Genomic DNA, 15,963 nt, shown 5'->3' with positions numbered 1-15,963 from the left:
TAGCATTACGCAAACTGCTATGCCACTGCGCCACCCTATTAATTGCATTTGGATTTTGGGACAGCAGTAGTCCATTTGGCCCCTCAATCCTGCCCCACCATTTAGTACAATCTCAGCTGTTCTGCTCCATGCCTCATCTCCCTCTCTGTGCTGGTGTCCTACGGTCCTCAGTTACCCGAGCTTTCGAACATTTAACCTCTTGCCCTTTAGGTACCACCAACGATCCACCCTGCATTACCCTCTGCCCTCTAGGATCACGTCCTGTGACTGCACAATCGCAGGACTGAACATCACACTCCAGTCACTGCACTGCTGGAAGTGATGACATTTGGATCAGACATTACACCAGCCCCCACCTCCCTCCTCAGGGCTGCACACAAAGATCCCATGGTACTAACTGGTAACTGGAATTGATCGTCACCTGTACCGAGGTGCAGGGAAAAACTTTAAACATGAGAAAGTCTGCAGATGCTGGAAATCCAGAGCAACACACACACACATAGTGCTGGAGGAACTCAGCAGCTCAGGCAGTACCTATGGAAATGAATAACAAGACGATGTTTCAGGCCGAGGCCCTTCTTTGGCACTGCTTGGTTTTACATGCTACCCATACACGTCATTTCATCACATTAGTACTTTGAGGTAGTACAAGGGAAAGGCAATAACAGAATGCAGAATAAAGTGTCACAGAGAATGTGCAGTGCAGGTTGACGGGAAGGTACAAGGAACATGAATGAAGTGGATTCGGAGGTCATTTTATCATATGAGAGGTCCTTTCGATAGCTGCTCGGGAACTGGAGTGGAAGCTATCAGTTTCCTGAACCAGTCACCTCCTTTACATCCCCTTCCCGGTGACGCTGCCACATTCTCAGATTCTCAATCCTACCTCTCGATTATTCTATTCTCATTATTTTTTTAGAGATACAGCACGACAACAAGCCCTTCCAGCCTAACGAGTCCTGTGCCCCCCAATTACAGCCATGTCACCAACTAACTTACTGACCCGTACGTCTTTGGAATCTGGGAGAGAACTGGAGCACCCGGAAGAAACCCTCGTGGTCACAGGGAGAGCATACAAAACTCCTTACTGACAGCGGCGGGAATTGAACCTGGGCCGCTGATGCTGACTGCTATGCTGCACTTTATCATTTCTTTCTGCACTCACAGGGTCTTGGCACCATTGCATTTTGTCTGTACTCATAGCCGTTATCTGTTATCACCACATACACAGTTTGCTCTGTGAAATCCACATGATCAGGGATTGTATTGCACCCTAGTGCTGGGGTGGCAAGCCATTTTGAGAGAGTGTGCCCAAGTTGGTGATAAACTTTTAAAAAATCCTCTTGTGTGTCATAGTAATTTTGAGCACTGATTATCACTGATTAATGAATTAGTAACAATTATTATGGGCTTTTTAAGGAAAAAGGAAAAGCCTTGTTCCTTATTTGCATGTATTCATTGCTTTACTATTAATAAAAGTACAACAGAGACAGATTGAAATAAATGAGGCATTTGAGAAAACCTGCTGAAAAATGATTAATATTGATCTTTTTAAAAGACAATTGAAAAATAACATTATTTCTAGATAGAAACATGAGAAAGTCTGCAGATGCTGGAAATCCAGAGCAACACACACAAGATGCTGGAGGAACTCAGCAGGTCAGGCAGCAACTATGGAAATGAATAGATGGTTGACGTTTTGGGCCAAGACCCTTCTCCAGGACTGAGTCAGGGGAAGATGCCAGAATAAAAAAGCTGGGGGGAGGAGAAAGAGGCTAGCTGGAAGGTGATAGGTGAAGCCAGGTGGATGGGAAAGGTCAAGGGCTGGAGAAGAAGGAATCTGATAGGAGAGGAGAGAGGGAAGGAGGAGGGGACACATGGGGAAGTAATAGGCAGGTGAGAAGAGGTAAAAGTCAGAGTGGAGAATAGAAGGGGGGGGCAGAATTTGTTTACTGGAAGGAGAAACAATTCTAAATAGAACTGTTTAACCTGTTCACTATCCAAATACTGATGTATACACCAGGTCTGTAAGGATTTCAAAACCTATCATCCTATTACATGTTCTCGCAACTGTCTGGCTGGTGCCAAGCCAACGTGAGACGTTTCCTTTTGAAAGCATCTCACTGCACTCAAGTTGTAAAAGATCATTTGCTGCTTCACTTGGCAGTAATAATAATCATTATGCATCTTTTTATCTTTCTTATTCTATAAAGGCATCCATTAGTCGCGCGAGACCATGGATCTGCGCCTGGAAAGTCTTCACTCTCCAGGGCGCAGGCCTGGGCAAGGTTGTATGGAAGACCAGCAGTTGCCCATGCTGCAAGTTTCCCCTCTCCATGACACCAATGTTGTCCAAGGGAAGGGCATTAGGACGCATACAGCTTGGCACCAGTGTCATCATAGAGCAATGTGTGATTAAGTGCCTTGCTCAAGGACACAACACGTTCCCTCGGCTGGAGCTTGAACTCACGACCTTCAGGTTGCTAGTCCAATGCCTTAACCACCTGGCCATGTGCCCACACCTTTATTCTGGGTGGGGTTTAAAGAATTGAGGGGCAGCACTGCATGACACATGCCAACAATATTTTTTGCGGGCGCCATCTTGGACGCGTGCCATAGGCTTGCCACCCCTGCCAGAGTATATGACACTCAACTAAGCTAACACATAATTAATTCAGGGAGCGCGATCAAGGGGCCAGGACACGGACGATGGGCAGCACGGTAGTGTAGTGGTTAGCACAACACTTTCCAGTTCAGACGACCCAGGTTCAATTCCTGCTGCTGCCTGTAAGGAGTTTGTATGTTCTCCCCGTGACGACGTAGGTTTCGTCCCACAGTCCAGAGATGTACCAGTTGGTAGGTTAACGGTCATTGTAAATTGTCCTGTGATTAGGCTCGATTTGAATCGGGGATTGCTGGGCGGTGTGGTTTGGAAGGCCGGAAGGGCCTATTCCACTCCGTATCTCAATTAATAAATAAAATGTAATCTCCCCCAACACTTCCACAGTGTGTAAGTTTCACTGAAGTTCTGTACCAGTAAGATCAAGATAGATGTATTGTCTGGGCTGTGCATAACTGTATATTAAATGCCATAACTCTGTTCGTTATGGATCTGGGTTTGTCAATCGGCACACAGACTTTGTGAGAGGAACTGTAAGTCTTGCATTATTAATGAGTGTAAGTAAATTTGTACGATTTAATGTTCGCATTTTAGTTATGACTTCATGATGCTGTCCTGCTCTCTGAAAGACCCTCTCCAATTAGTCCCACTACAAAAAAACACTACTTGGCTTTCCTACAAACCCGTATTTTTTATTCTTTTCAAATATTTATCTAATTCCCTTTGAAAACTGCTGTTTAATCTACTTCCACTTTTCAGACCATGGATTTTAAATGTTTTTTTTAATCATTTTCCTCTCCCTGGGTAGGCCTGCTGTATAATGTAATGGGTTGGGCCTGTCTTACAGAAAATGTAGATTCTCATGGCAGCTCTCAGGGAATGTGGAGACTGAGAAAGAAAGTCTGCTTGGGATACAGCCGTGAGCCTCAATCTTGGCACAGTGGTGAAGGGGGTAGAACTGCCTCACAGCGATGGAGACCCGGTTCAATACTGACCTCAGATGCTGTCTATGTGGAGTTTACGTGCTCGCACTGTGACAGGGTGTGTTTCCCCTAGATGCTCTGGCTTCCTCCCACGTCACAAAGACTGGAGGTCTGTGGGTGCATTGACTGCTGTAAATTGCCGCCGTTGTGCTTCACACACGACTGCACGGCCAGACACCCGAGCAATTGCATTGGCAAGTTCACCAGTGACGTGATAGTGCTGGGGCTCTTCACCAACAACGTGAGATGGCCGACAGAGAGGGGATGGAAGAGCTCGAGGCCCGGTGCCAGGCAAATAACCTCCTCTTCAGTGTCAACAAGACAAAGGAGATGGTTATCGACTTCAGGAGGATCTGCACCATTCACATACCTCTACGTTGGCAGCAACAGCAGTGGAAATAGCTAGCAGTTTCAAACTCTTGCAAGTGCACATCTCTCAGCTCCAGACTCGCAAAATAAGGAGCCAGTCATTTAAAACTGAGCTGTGTAGAACTTCAAGTGGTTGGTGGTAAATCCCTGGAATTCCCAGACCCCAAGGGTGTGGAGGTTGGATTATTAGACTGACTAGAGTAATGGGAACCATACCCTGTTAGCATAGAGCAGTCCTGATTGGTGGGGCAGGGCTGAGGGGCTGAGTGGCCTCCTCACACTCCTTATTTCCCTGGGTTTCCTTTGGGTGGGGGGGGGGCAGAGATGAATAAGGAAGGAGATAAAGTTTACATTTAAGTTCATTAAGACGATGCTAAAGTCTCTAGATGGTTGCTATACACGAATGCTCTGGATGGCTCTTGACGTGGAGTTGGCAACAACACATGACAAACGTCGAGCTCTATAACAAACTACCGATGCTCACCACTAAAATCGAGGCGAGAAGACTGCAACTAGCGGGGCACTGTCTATGCCACCCCGAGCTACCTGCCAGCTTAGTCATCTAATGGGAGCCCAAGCACGGGAGGATGAACTCTGGGCGCCCTCCCAAGACTATGGTCAACACGCTCCTAGAAGACAGCGGCGCAGCTAATGTAGATGAACTGAACACACTGATGAGGGAGAGGGAGAAGTGGAGAGTCCGTCATCGTGCCCGATGCCGGCCCCTTAGGCCTGAGTCGACATAGTAGTAGTTTAAGTTCAGCAATGATGTCTGGGACCACTCTTCATATGGAGGGCATGGAGAAGTCTGGTACTCTTATAAAATACCAGCAGCAGAGGAAGAGTCCATTCAGCCCATTATGTGCATGACAGAACTCTGCAAGAGCAGCACAGTGAGTCCTACACGCTGGCTTTTTCCAACTTGGCAATCTATCATTCTTCTAACACCAACCTAGAAAAGACAGGATTGGATTCCTGATCGCAATCAAGGAGAGGGAGTGGGGGTGGGGGTGGTCAGATTGAAATTTTCACAAGTTCCTTGCAAAGTTGCTCCACAGTTTGATACGGCGATTAGGAAGCCGTATGGTGTGGTGGATTGAGTTCAGGAGCCGTGAGGTAATGTTGCAGCTCTATAAAACTCTGGCTAGACCACACTTGGAGTGTTCTCCTCACTTCTGGTTGCCTCATTATAGAAAATATATCAAAGCTTGAGAGAGGTGCAAAGGAGATTTATCAGCATGCTGCCTGGATTAGAGAGCATGTGTTTTTGAGGACAGGTTGAGTAAACTGGGGCTGGAGCTGGGATGATAAGAGGTGATTTGGCAGAGGTGTACAAAATGATAAAATCCACTTAGTCCCTTCCCCAGCGCTTCCATCTGCCTTCCATGCCTCCCTTATATGGTGAAAGAGTACTGCAGCACAGAATCTGGCTATTCAGCCCATCTAGTCCATGCCAACCTGATGTTCTGCCTAGTCCAATCTTCCTGCACCTCAACCATATCCCTCCGTACCCCTCCCATCCATGTACTTACCCGAGCTTCTCTTAAATCTTACAATTGAACACACAACCTTCACTTCTTCTGGCAGCTCGTTCCACACTTCCACCACCCTCTGAGTGAAGATGTTCCCCTCAAGTTTCCTTAAATATTTCACCTTTCATCCTAATCCCATGGCCACTAGTTTCAGTGTCAACCAACCTGAGGGGAGAAAGCCTGATTGCATTCACCCCATTTATCCTTAAGGTTGTCATAGCTGGGGTGGGGGAGGGTACCACTACCTACTACCTATTAAATCCCCCCAATGGCATGCAGCTGAAAGAGCTTCTGACAACTACATCCAGCTCCTGGCCTTCACATGTGGCCTAGCTACCAAGCCTGGTGGAACTGTTTCTACTGACGGGAGAAGGGTTAAGGCAGGTTACCAGCATCCTAGAATCAGTCGCTTTGGGCAAATGAAGCCCGTCAGCCATGGTTGGCAGCTCATCCAGAAGTAAAGCTCTGATCTTAAACCTACATGGACTGCAGCTATACCCACACATGGGGAAGGCTTTGGGGGTAAATCCCGAGGAAAAATTCAGAGCTGGATTCCCTGAGGCAGTTCAATGCTGACTGGTAACTCCCGAAACACCACTGGTACCAAACTATATCAGTCTCTGCCGTTCCTTCAGATTCATCGGCCGTGCAGAGAGAGGGAGCCTGCTGCAGGGGCAACAGCTTTCTCTCCATACCGTACTGAGCTGGCCTGTGTACTGACTTGCATATCATGTACACAACCGGGAAGCTATATCCATGGTCAACCCCTTAGGTCAAGCCCTAAGTGATCTCCCTCATAATTTTCTAGGAAAAGGTGCAGTCGACGTTTCAGGCTGAGACGTCGACTGCACCTTTTCCTAGAGATGCTGCTTGGCCTGCTGCGTTCACCAGCGACTTTGATGTGTGTTGCTTGAATTTCCAGCATCTGCAGAATTCCTGTTGTTTCCCTCATAATTTTGTATACTTCCATACGATCTCTCTTCATTCTCCTGTGCTGTACAGAATAAAGTCCTAACCCATTCAAACTCTTCCTATAACTCTGGTCTTCAAGTCACGACAGTATACTTGAAAATGTTATCACAGCCTTTTCAGCTTATTGACATAATTGCTGCATGTAGCTGACCGGAACTGCACACAGTATTGCAAATTCGGCCTCACTATGTTCCACCATAGTGCAATGCTCCATTTTCCTATCCTATCAAATTTCACAACCTGCAGCCCTCTGTTGCCTCCACCCATCACTCCCAGCCTTGTTGCTATTTTTACATTTCCCTCCTCCATCTGCCTGACATCCCCTCCACTCATCACCTGCCAGTTCTTGCACCACAATTCTCCCTCCCCATTGACCTCTACCTTTTGGTCCATCTCAACCCAAAATGTTGACTGCCCATCTCCCTCCACGGGTACTACTTGACTGTTGAGTTCCTCCAGCCGTTTATTTGTTCTTCCAGCAGTTCAGTAGCTCACTGTGGGCGAGGCACCAGGTCTCCAGAAAGTCACTCATGGTCATATCTCCAATTCCAACTCACCCCAAGAACTTCCTCCCCAGACCTGCAGCCTAGAGTGCCAAGTGGCTTTTCACTCTGGATTAGTGGGCCATAGGACGGCGTGGTAGCGCTAGCGGCTAACGCAACACTGTTATTGCCAGTGACCCAGGATCAATTCTGCTGCTTTGTATATTCTCCCTATGACCACACGGGTTCCTCCAGGTGTTCCAGTCACCGCCTACATCCCAGAGATGCACAGGTTAGTAGATTAATTGGTCACATGAATGTAATTGGGTGGCACGAGCTCGTTGGGCCGGAAGGTTCTGTTCCCGTGATGTATCTCAAAATAAATAAGAACATAAGAGAGAAGGGCAGAAGTAGGCCATCTGTCCCATCGAGTCTTCGCTACCATTCAGTCATGGCTGATTTACTTTCCCTGTCAACCCCATTCTCTCTCCATAACCTTTGACACCCTTACCAATCAAGAACCCATCAACCCCATTTTATATATACCCAATGACTTGGCCTCCACGTCCATGGCAGTGAATTCCATGGATTCACCACTCTCTGGTTAAAGAAGTTCCTCCTCATCTCTGTTCTCGAGATACATCCCTCTAAAGATTAAAGATTAGCTTTACTTTTCACATCTACGTTGAAACATACAGCGAAGTGCGCCGTCTGCGTCAATAACCAACCACAATCCAAAGCTACACACATCAAAGTTGCTGGTGAATGCAGCAGGCCAGGCAGCATCTCTAGGAAGAGGTACAGTCGACGTTTCGGGCTGAGACCCTTCAGACAAAGGGTCTCGGCCCGAAACGTCGACTGTACCTCTTCCTAGAGATGCTGCCTGGCCTGCTGCGTTCACCAGCAATTTTGATGTGTGTTGCTTGAATTTCCCACATCTGCAGAATTTACAGTCCAAAGCTGCGCTGGGGCAGTCTGCAAGTGTTGTCATGCTCCAGTGCCAACATAGCGTGCCCACAGCTCATTAACAGATATGTCTTTGGAATGTGGGAAGAAACTGGAGCACCCGGAGCAAAGCCAGACTGTCACGGGGAGAACGTAAAAACTCCTTACAGACAACAGTGAGAGTTGAACCTAGGTCACTGGTGTGGTAAAGCATTATGTTAACTACTGTGCTGCCATGCCACGCCCATTCTATTCTGAAGCTGTTCCCTCTGGTGCTAGGCTCTTGTCCCATATTAGGAACATCCTCTCCACATCCACTCTATCTCGGCTGTTCAGTATTCAGTAGGTTTCCCCCGGAGAATCAGGAAAATGCCAACCATTGCCTGTTAGTTGAAGCATAATCTGATTGTCTGTGTCCGGCAAGCCGCCTCCCAAGGAAGGAAGCGATTAATTCTGTAAGCGGAGATAGAAGGAATTGGACAATGCACTGGGCTCTCTGAAGAACACTTCAAAGCCTGTGTGATAGAGACAAGCCGTCGTTAAAATAGTTGCTGTTCTGGACTGAAGAGCTTTAGTTACAAGGAGAGATTGGATAGGTTGGGATTGTTCTCTCTAGAGCCCAGAAGGCTGTGTTGTGACTTTAGAAGGGTTTATAAGTTTATTGATAGGATAGTTAGTCACTGTCTTTCCCCCAGGGTAGGAGCGTCTAAAATTAGAGGGCACAGGTTTAAGGTGAGAGGGGGAATTTAAAGGAGATTTGAGGGGCAGGTTTTTCACATGATGGTAAGTAATAGAACGAGCTGCTAGAGGTGATATTCAGTAATTGGTTTCTGACACATTTCATTGTATGTTTCATTGTACGTGTGGTTTATAAATCTGAATCTGAATTACTGTCACAGTGAAAAGCTTTGTTCTGTGTGGCACGCCATCCAGACAGATAGACAATGTTTAACAATTACAACGTTTAAGACACATTTGCGCGGATAGATGGATAGGAAAGGAATAGTGTGATGTGAGACAAATGATTGTCCCAATTTACCCAAATGTATGGCATTAATTTGTATGCATCATCACTTAGTCTATGAGCATAATCTTCATACTCACTGCGAGTGTATGGATGAACTTTATGATAACGCTAAACCTGGATGTCTTGAGTCGCCAGAACACTGAAGGCTATATACCAAGAAACTGGGATGAATTCTCAGTCTGCCAGAAAAAGCCAGACCTCCCAGTGGCCACCCATTTTAATTCCACTTCCCATTCCCATCCCAATATGTCTATCTATGGCCTCCTCTGCAGCCTTGATGAGACCACACTCAGGTTGGAGGAACAGCACCTTATGTTCTGTCTGGGTAGCCTCCAACCTGATGGCATGAATGCTGATTTCTCAAAATTCCAGTTATACCCCCCCCCCTTCACTATTCCCCATCCCCTTTTCCCTCTCTTACCTTATATCCTTGCCTGCCCATCGCCTCCCTCTGGTGCCTCTCCCACCTTTTCTTTCTTCCATGGGCTTCTGTCTTCACCTATCAGACTCCCCCTTCTCCAGCCCTGTACCTCATTCACCAATCAGCTTCACCCCCCCCCCGTTTCACCTATCACCCTGTGATTCTCCCTCCCCCCCCCACCTTTTAACTCTACTCCTCATCTTTTATTTTCTCCAGTCCTGCTGAAGGGTATCGGTCCGAAACATCGACTGTTTATTCCTCTCCATGGATGCTGCCTGGCCTGCTGAGTTCCTCGTTCCTCCAGCATTTTGTGTGTGTTGCTGGATTGGATGCTTGATGGTTGGCATAGAGCCAGTGGCCAAATGGCCTGTTTCTCCGTTCATTTCCAGTCCTGAGCAGGGTTTTCAGCCCGAAATGTCAACTGTTTATTCCTCTCCATGGATGCTGCCTGGTCTGCTGAGTTCCTCCAGCATTTCATGTTGCTCTGGATTTCCAGCATCTGCATGATCTCTTGTGTTTGGGGCTGTATGACTCGATTAGTTCAGTTTGCTTAACTCCTCTCCTGGTTGGACAGAACCTCCACTGCAAGAATCGAACTGGTAAACCCTTTCTGCATTTCTTCAGTTGCAACATTTTCATCCAAAGGCTCTCCCAACTGCATCCCTCTCCTTCCCCTACCAGGCTCAATCTGTCCATCATCTAACATCAAGCCAACCACCTTTCCCAGTTCACTAATCACCCCTGCGCTCCTTTATACCTATCCACCTTTGCACTTTATACTGGCCATCTCCCTGCTTCACTCAGAGTCGCAATGCTCTCCAATATAAATCGGAAAGGGGCTTGATAAAACCTCCTCTCCCCACGGATGCTGCTCGACCTGAAGAGTTCCCCTTACAGATTGTTGCTCCTGATTCCGGAATCTGCAGCCTCTTGTGTAAAGGGACTTGGGAATCCTCATGCAGCATTCCTTAAAGGTTAACTTGCAGGCTGAGCTGGTAGTGTGGAAGGCAAATGTAATATTAGCATTCATTTTTAGAGGACTAAAATATAAAAGAAAGTATGTAATGCTGAGGCTTTATAAGGCATTGTTCAAACTGCACTTGGAGTATTGTGAGCAGTTTTGGGCCCCATGTGTAAGGAAGGATGTGCTGCCACTGGAAGGCGTCCAGAGGTTTATGAAAATTATCCTGGGAATGAAAGGGTTAATATATGAGAAGTGTTTGATGGTCCTGGGCCTCCTCTTGCTGGAGTTCAGAAGAATGAGGGGATCTCATTGAGACCTACAGAATATTGAAAGGCCTAGATAGAGTCGGAGAGGCTGTTTCCATCAGTGGGGGAGTCTAGGACTGGAGAGCACAGCCTCAGAATAGAGGGACATCCCTTTAGAACAGAGATGAGGAGGAACTCCTTTAGGCCCACGGTGGTGGATCTATGAAATTCATTGCTACAGGTGGCTGTGGTGACCAAGTCATTGGGTATTTTTAAAGCAAAGGTTGATAGTTTCATGATTGGTAAGAGCATCAAATGGTAAGGGAGAAGGCAGGAGAATGGAGTTGAGAGGGAAAACAAATCAGCCATGATGGAATGGTTGAGCAGACTTAATGGGCCGAATAGCCTAAATCTGCTCCTGTATCTTATGGTCTTTTGCCTTGCAAGTATATCGTTCCCTGAGCAGGAAGACTGAATCTGCCTACAGTGTTCTATTTCAGTCTCACCTGTGCTCCTGTATAATTTTCAGTGAGACTTCGTAACGCTTGTCCTCACGTTCTCTGTAATAAAGGCCAAAGTGCAGTTCAGCTTCTTGTCGCTTGCTGTGCCTATAGGTTAAACTTCAATGATTAGGGCACAAGGTCCCTCTGAACACCAACATCTTGCAACCTCTCACTAATTATTTGTCCTACCGGAGTGGAAGACCTGATACTTGTATGCTCTGGGCTTCAGAAGAACAAGAAGTGATCTGATTGAGACACACAAACCTCTGAGAGTCATCACAGTGTGAATGATGAGAGACCGTCTCCTCGGAGAGTGGAACCTTGGGCTGGAGGTAGATGAGAGCACCAGAGTAAGGTAGCAAGCCTTTAGAGTGAAAGGGAGGAGAAATTTACTCAACTAGTAACTAGTTGGAAGCCAGTTCAAAGTATGTCACCATATACTAACTTGAGATTATTTTCTTGCGGGCATTCACAGTAAATAGAAAGAAACACCATGGAATCAATGAAAAACCACCCAGAGAGAGACGAACAAACAACCAATGTGCACAAGACAATAAACTGTGCAAATACAAAAAGAGAGGAAAAGAAAACAATAACAATAATAAATAATAATAAATAAATAAGCAATAAACATCAAGAACATGAGTTGTAGAGCCCTTAAAAGTAAGTCATAGGTTGAGGAATCAGTTCAGTGCTGAGATGATTGAAGTTATCCACACTGGTTCAAGGGCCTGATGGTTTAGGGGTAGTTTGTTTGTTTATTTATTTAGAGATACAGTGCAGAATAGACCCTTCGAGCCGTGTCTAAAGCATAGGATGTGATCTTACTGGATGCAAGTGATGGTTTGAAGGACCGAATGGCCTTCTCTTGTTCCAGTCTTTTGGCTTGCTACTCATTGCCGGGTAACCATACTGACCTCTGACCTGTGGCTGTTTCAACCAATCAGCAGCAGGATTTCTGCTATTTGATAACTGCGGGTCAGAGAGAGTGATCCTGATGCTGGAGGAAGTTGGGGGGGGGGGGGAAGTGTGGTTGGTATGTACAAGTTCCTGGCCATGACCTAAACCCGACACACAGCAGGGTCTTCTGCTGCTGTGATACTCATCATTTGTGATTCCCTTCACTCAGCCCGGGCCAGGCACCCTCCTGAGCCTCCATCCCATCATCAAAAGCAGCAGTTCGATGGCCGTTCCCTCTCTGAGGGGAGTGCCCCTTCCTTTGTTCCACTCACCACATGGAAAGGATCAGCATGATGTGAAGTTTGACCCTGGCCCTTACTCACCGGTAACTAGGACTTTCTCCAGGCAAGTCTCACACCTCACTGTCTCCAAGTTTACATAGAAACAGAGAAAACCTACAGCACAATACAGGCCCTTTGGCCCACAAAGTTGTGCTGAACATGTCCCTACCTTAGAAATTACTAGGATTACCTATAGCCCTCTATTTTTCTAAGCTCCATGTACCTATCCAAAAGTCTCTTAAAAGACCCTATCGTATCCACCTCCACCACCATTGCCAGCAACCCATTTCACGCACTCACCACTCTCTTGAGTAAAACACTTACCCCTGACATTACCTCTGTACCTACTTCCCAGCACCTTAAACCTGTGTCCTCTTGTGGCAAACATTTCAGCCCTAAGAAAAAGCCTCTGACTATCCTCGCGATCAATGCCTCTTATCACTTATACACCTCTATCAGGTCACCTCTCATCCTCTGTCGCTCCAAGGAGAAAAGGCCAAGTACATTCAACCTGTTTTCATAAGGCATGCTCCCCAACCTAGGCAACATCCTTGTAAATCTCTTCTGCACCCTTTCTACGGCTTCCACATCCTTCCTGTAGTGAGGCGACCAGAACTGAGCATGGTACTCCAAGTGGGGTCTGACCAGGGTCCTATATAGCTGCAACATTACCTCTCAGCTCCTAAATTCAATTCCATGATTAATGAAGGCCAATACACCGTATGCTTTCTTAACCACAGAGTCAACCTGCACTGCTGCTTTGAGCATCCTATGGACTCGGACCCCAGGATCCCTCTGATCCTCCAAACTACCAAGAGTCTTACCATTAATACTATATTCTGCCACCATATTTGACCTACCAAAATGAACCTCTTCACACTTATCTGGGTTGAACTCCAACTGCCACTTCTCAGCCCAGTTTTTCATCCTATCAATGTCCCACTGTAACCTCTGACAGCCCTCCACACTATCCACAACACCCCCAACCTTTGTGTCATCAGCAAACTTACTAACCCATCCCTCCACTTCCTCATCCAGGTCATTCATAAAAATCACGAAGAATAAGGGTCCCAGAACAGATCCCTGAGGTACACCACTGGTCACTGGCCTCCATGCAGAATATGACCCATCTACAACCATCCTTTGCCTTCTGTGGGCAAGCCAGTTCTGGATCCACAAAGCAATGTCCCCTTGGATCCCATGCCTCCTTACTTTCTCAATAAGCCTTGCATGGGGTATCTTATCAAATGCCTTGCTGAAATCCATATACACTATATCTACTGCTCTTCCTTCATCAATGTGTTTGGTCACATCCTGAAAAAATTCAATCAGGCTCAATAAGGCATGACTTGTCCTTGACAAAGCCATGCTGACTATTCCTAATCATATTATACCTCTCCAAATGTTCATAAATCCTGCCTCTCAGGATCTTCTCCATCAACTTACCAACCACTGAAGTAAGACTCACTGGTCTATAATTTCCTGGGCTATCTCTACTCCCTTTCTTAAATAAAGGAACAACATCCGCAATCTTCCAGTCCTCCGGAACCTCTCCCGTCCCCATTGATGATTCAAAGATCATCGCCAGAGGCTGAGCAATCTCCTCCCTCGCCTCCCACAGTAGCCTGGGGTACATCTCATCCGGTCCCGGCGACTTATCCAACTTGATGCTTTCCAAAAACTCCAGCACATCCTCTTTTTTAACATCTACATGCTCAAGCTTTTCAGTCTGCTGCAAGTCATCACGATAATCACCAAGATCCTTTTCCATAGTGAATACTGAAGTAAAGTATTCATTAAGTACCCCTACTATTTCCTCCGGTTCCATACACACTTTCCCACTGTCACACTTAATAGGTCCTATTCTTTCATGTCTTATCCTCTTGCTCTTCATATAACCATATAACCATATAACACATACTTGTAGAATGCCTTGGGGTTTTCCTTAATCCTGCCTGCCAAGGCCTTCTCATGGCCCATTCTGGCTCTCCTAATTTCCTTCTTAAGCTCCTTCCTATTAGCCTTATAATCTTTTAGATCCCTAACATTACCTAACTTTCTGAACCTTTTGTAAGCCTGTCTTCTTGACTAGATTTATTACAGCCTTTGTTCATCACGGTTCCTGCACCCTACCATAACTTCCCTGTCTCATTGGAACGTACCTATGCAGAACTCCACACAAATATCCCCTGAACATTTGCCACATTTCTTCCGTACTTTTCCCTGAGAACATCTGTTCCTAATTTAAGCTTCCAATTTCCTGCCTGATAGCCTCATAATTCCCCTTACTCCAATTAAATGCTTTTCTAACTTGTCTGTTCCTATCTCTCTCCAATGCTATTGTAAAGAAGATAGAATTATGATCACTATCTCCAAAATGCTCTCCCACTGTGAGATCTGACACCTGACCAGATTCATTTCCCAATACCAGATCAAGTACAGTCTCTCCTCTTGTAGGCTTATCTACATATTGGGTCAAGAAACCTTCCTGAACACCTGTTTACCTGATGCAGTCCACGAATAACCCCTGACTGCTCATGTTGACCCTGATAACTTCCCAATTGCCTTATTCTGGAGAGAATATTACTGACCTGGAGGCAGGGCAAGTCGGTGTATCATCCGTCACTACGTTTTAGAAAGATTTGTCACATGTACATCACAGCATACAGTGAAATACATCATTTGTGTCGGTGACCAACACAGTCTGAGGATTGTGCTGGAGGCAGCCCGCAAGTATCACCACACCTCTAGAGTCTACATAGCATGCCCATAACTTACTGACACTAACACTATGTCTTTGGGAGGAAACGCATACAGTGACAGGAAGAACGTACAAGCTACAATCGCTGGCGCTGTAAAGTATTACAGTACTGTTCGCAGTTTTCAGCACATGGAAACCAACAGTAGCAAGGGCTCAGTGTCACAGTGCACTCTTGGAGTCCAGACATGGATCAGAAGTGATCGTAAACTCTTATTAGACCAACAGCCTCTTTTATACTTCTTTCATTTTGTTTTAAGTGTTACTAATATATCGATTCAGAGTCTACCTCAAACAATGAGAGACCTGTCCCCACTAGTACTGTACCCAATTTAATACATAGATCTGTCCCCACTGGTTCTGTACCACGGAGTTATACAGTGACAGACCCATCCTCATCAGTACTGTACCCCAGTATTATACAGTGACAGACCTGTCCCCAACGGTACTGTACGCTGGTGTTATACAGTGACAGACCTGTCCCCACCGGTACTGTACTCTGGTGTTATACAGTGACAGACTTGTCCCCAACGGTACTGTACGCTGGTGTTATACAGTGACAGACCTGTCCCCACCAGTACTGTACGCTGGTGTTATACAGTGACAGACCCATCCCCACCGGTACTGTACCCCAGTGTTACACAGTGACAGACCCATTCTCACCGGTACAGTACCCCAGTGTTATACAGTGTCAGACCCATCCCCACTGGTACTATACCCCAGTGTTACACAGTGACAGACCCATTCTCACCGGTACAGTACCCCACTGTTATACAGTGTCAGACCCATCCCCACTGGTACTATACCCCAGTGTTATACAGTGACAGACCCATCCCCACCAGTACTGTACCCCAGTGTTATACAGTGACAGACCCGTCCCCACCAGTACCGTACCACAGTG

General features: G+C 46.4%; 1 protein-coding gene across 4 annotated transcripts in view; it reads left to right on the top strand.

Annotated features, from left to right (window-relative positions):
• Window positions 1-15,963, top strand: part of LOC134358324 (SH2 domain-containing adapter protein F-like) — a 257,415-nt gene that overhangs the window by 235,332 nt on the left and 6,120 nt on the right. The gene's annotated exons all lie outside the window — the stretch shown is intronic.

The sequence above is a fragment of the Mobula hypostoma genome, chromosome 18 (assembly GCF_963921235.1).
Source record: "Mobula hypostoma chromosome 18, sMobHyp1.1, whole genome shotgun sequence".
Taxonomy (NCBI): Eukaryota; Metazoa; Chordata; class Chondrichthyes; order Myliobatiformes; family Myliobatidae; genus Mobula; species Mobula hypostoma.
The sequence above is the reverse complement of the archived record's forward strand: the minus strand, read 5'-3'. Positions and strand labels throughout refer to the sequence as shown.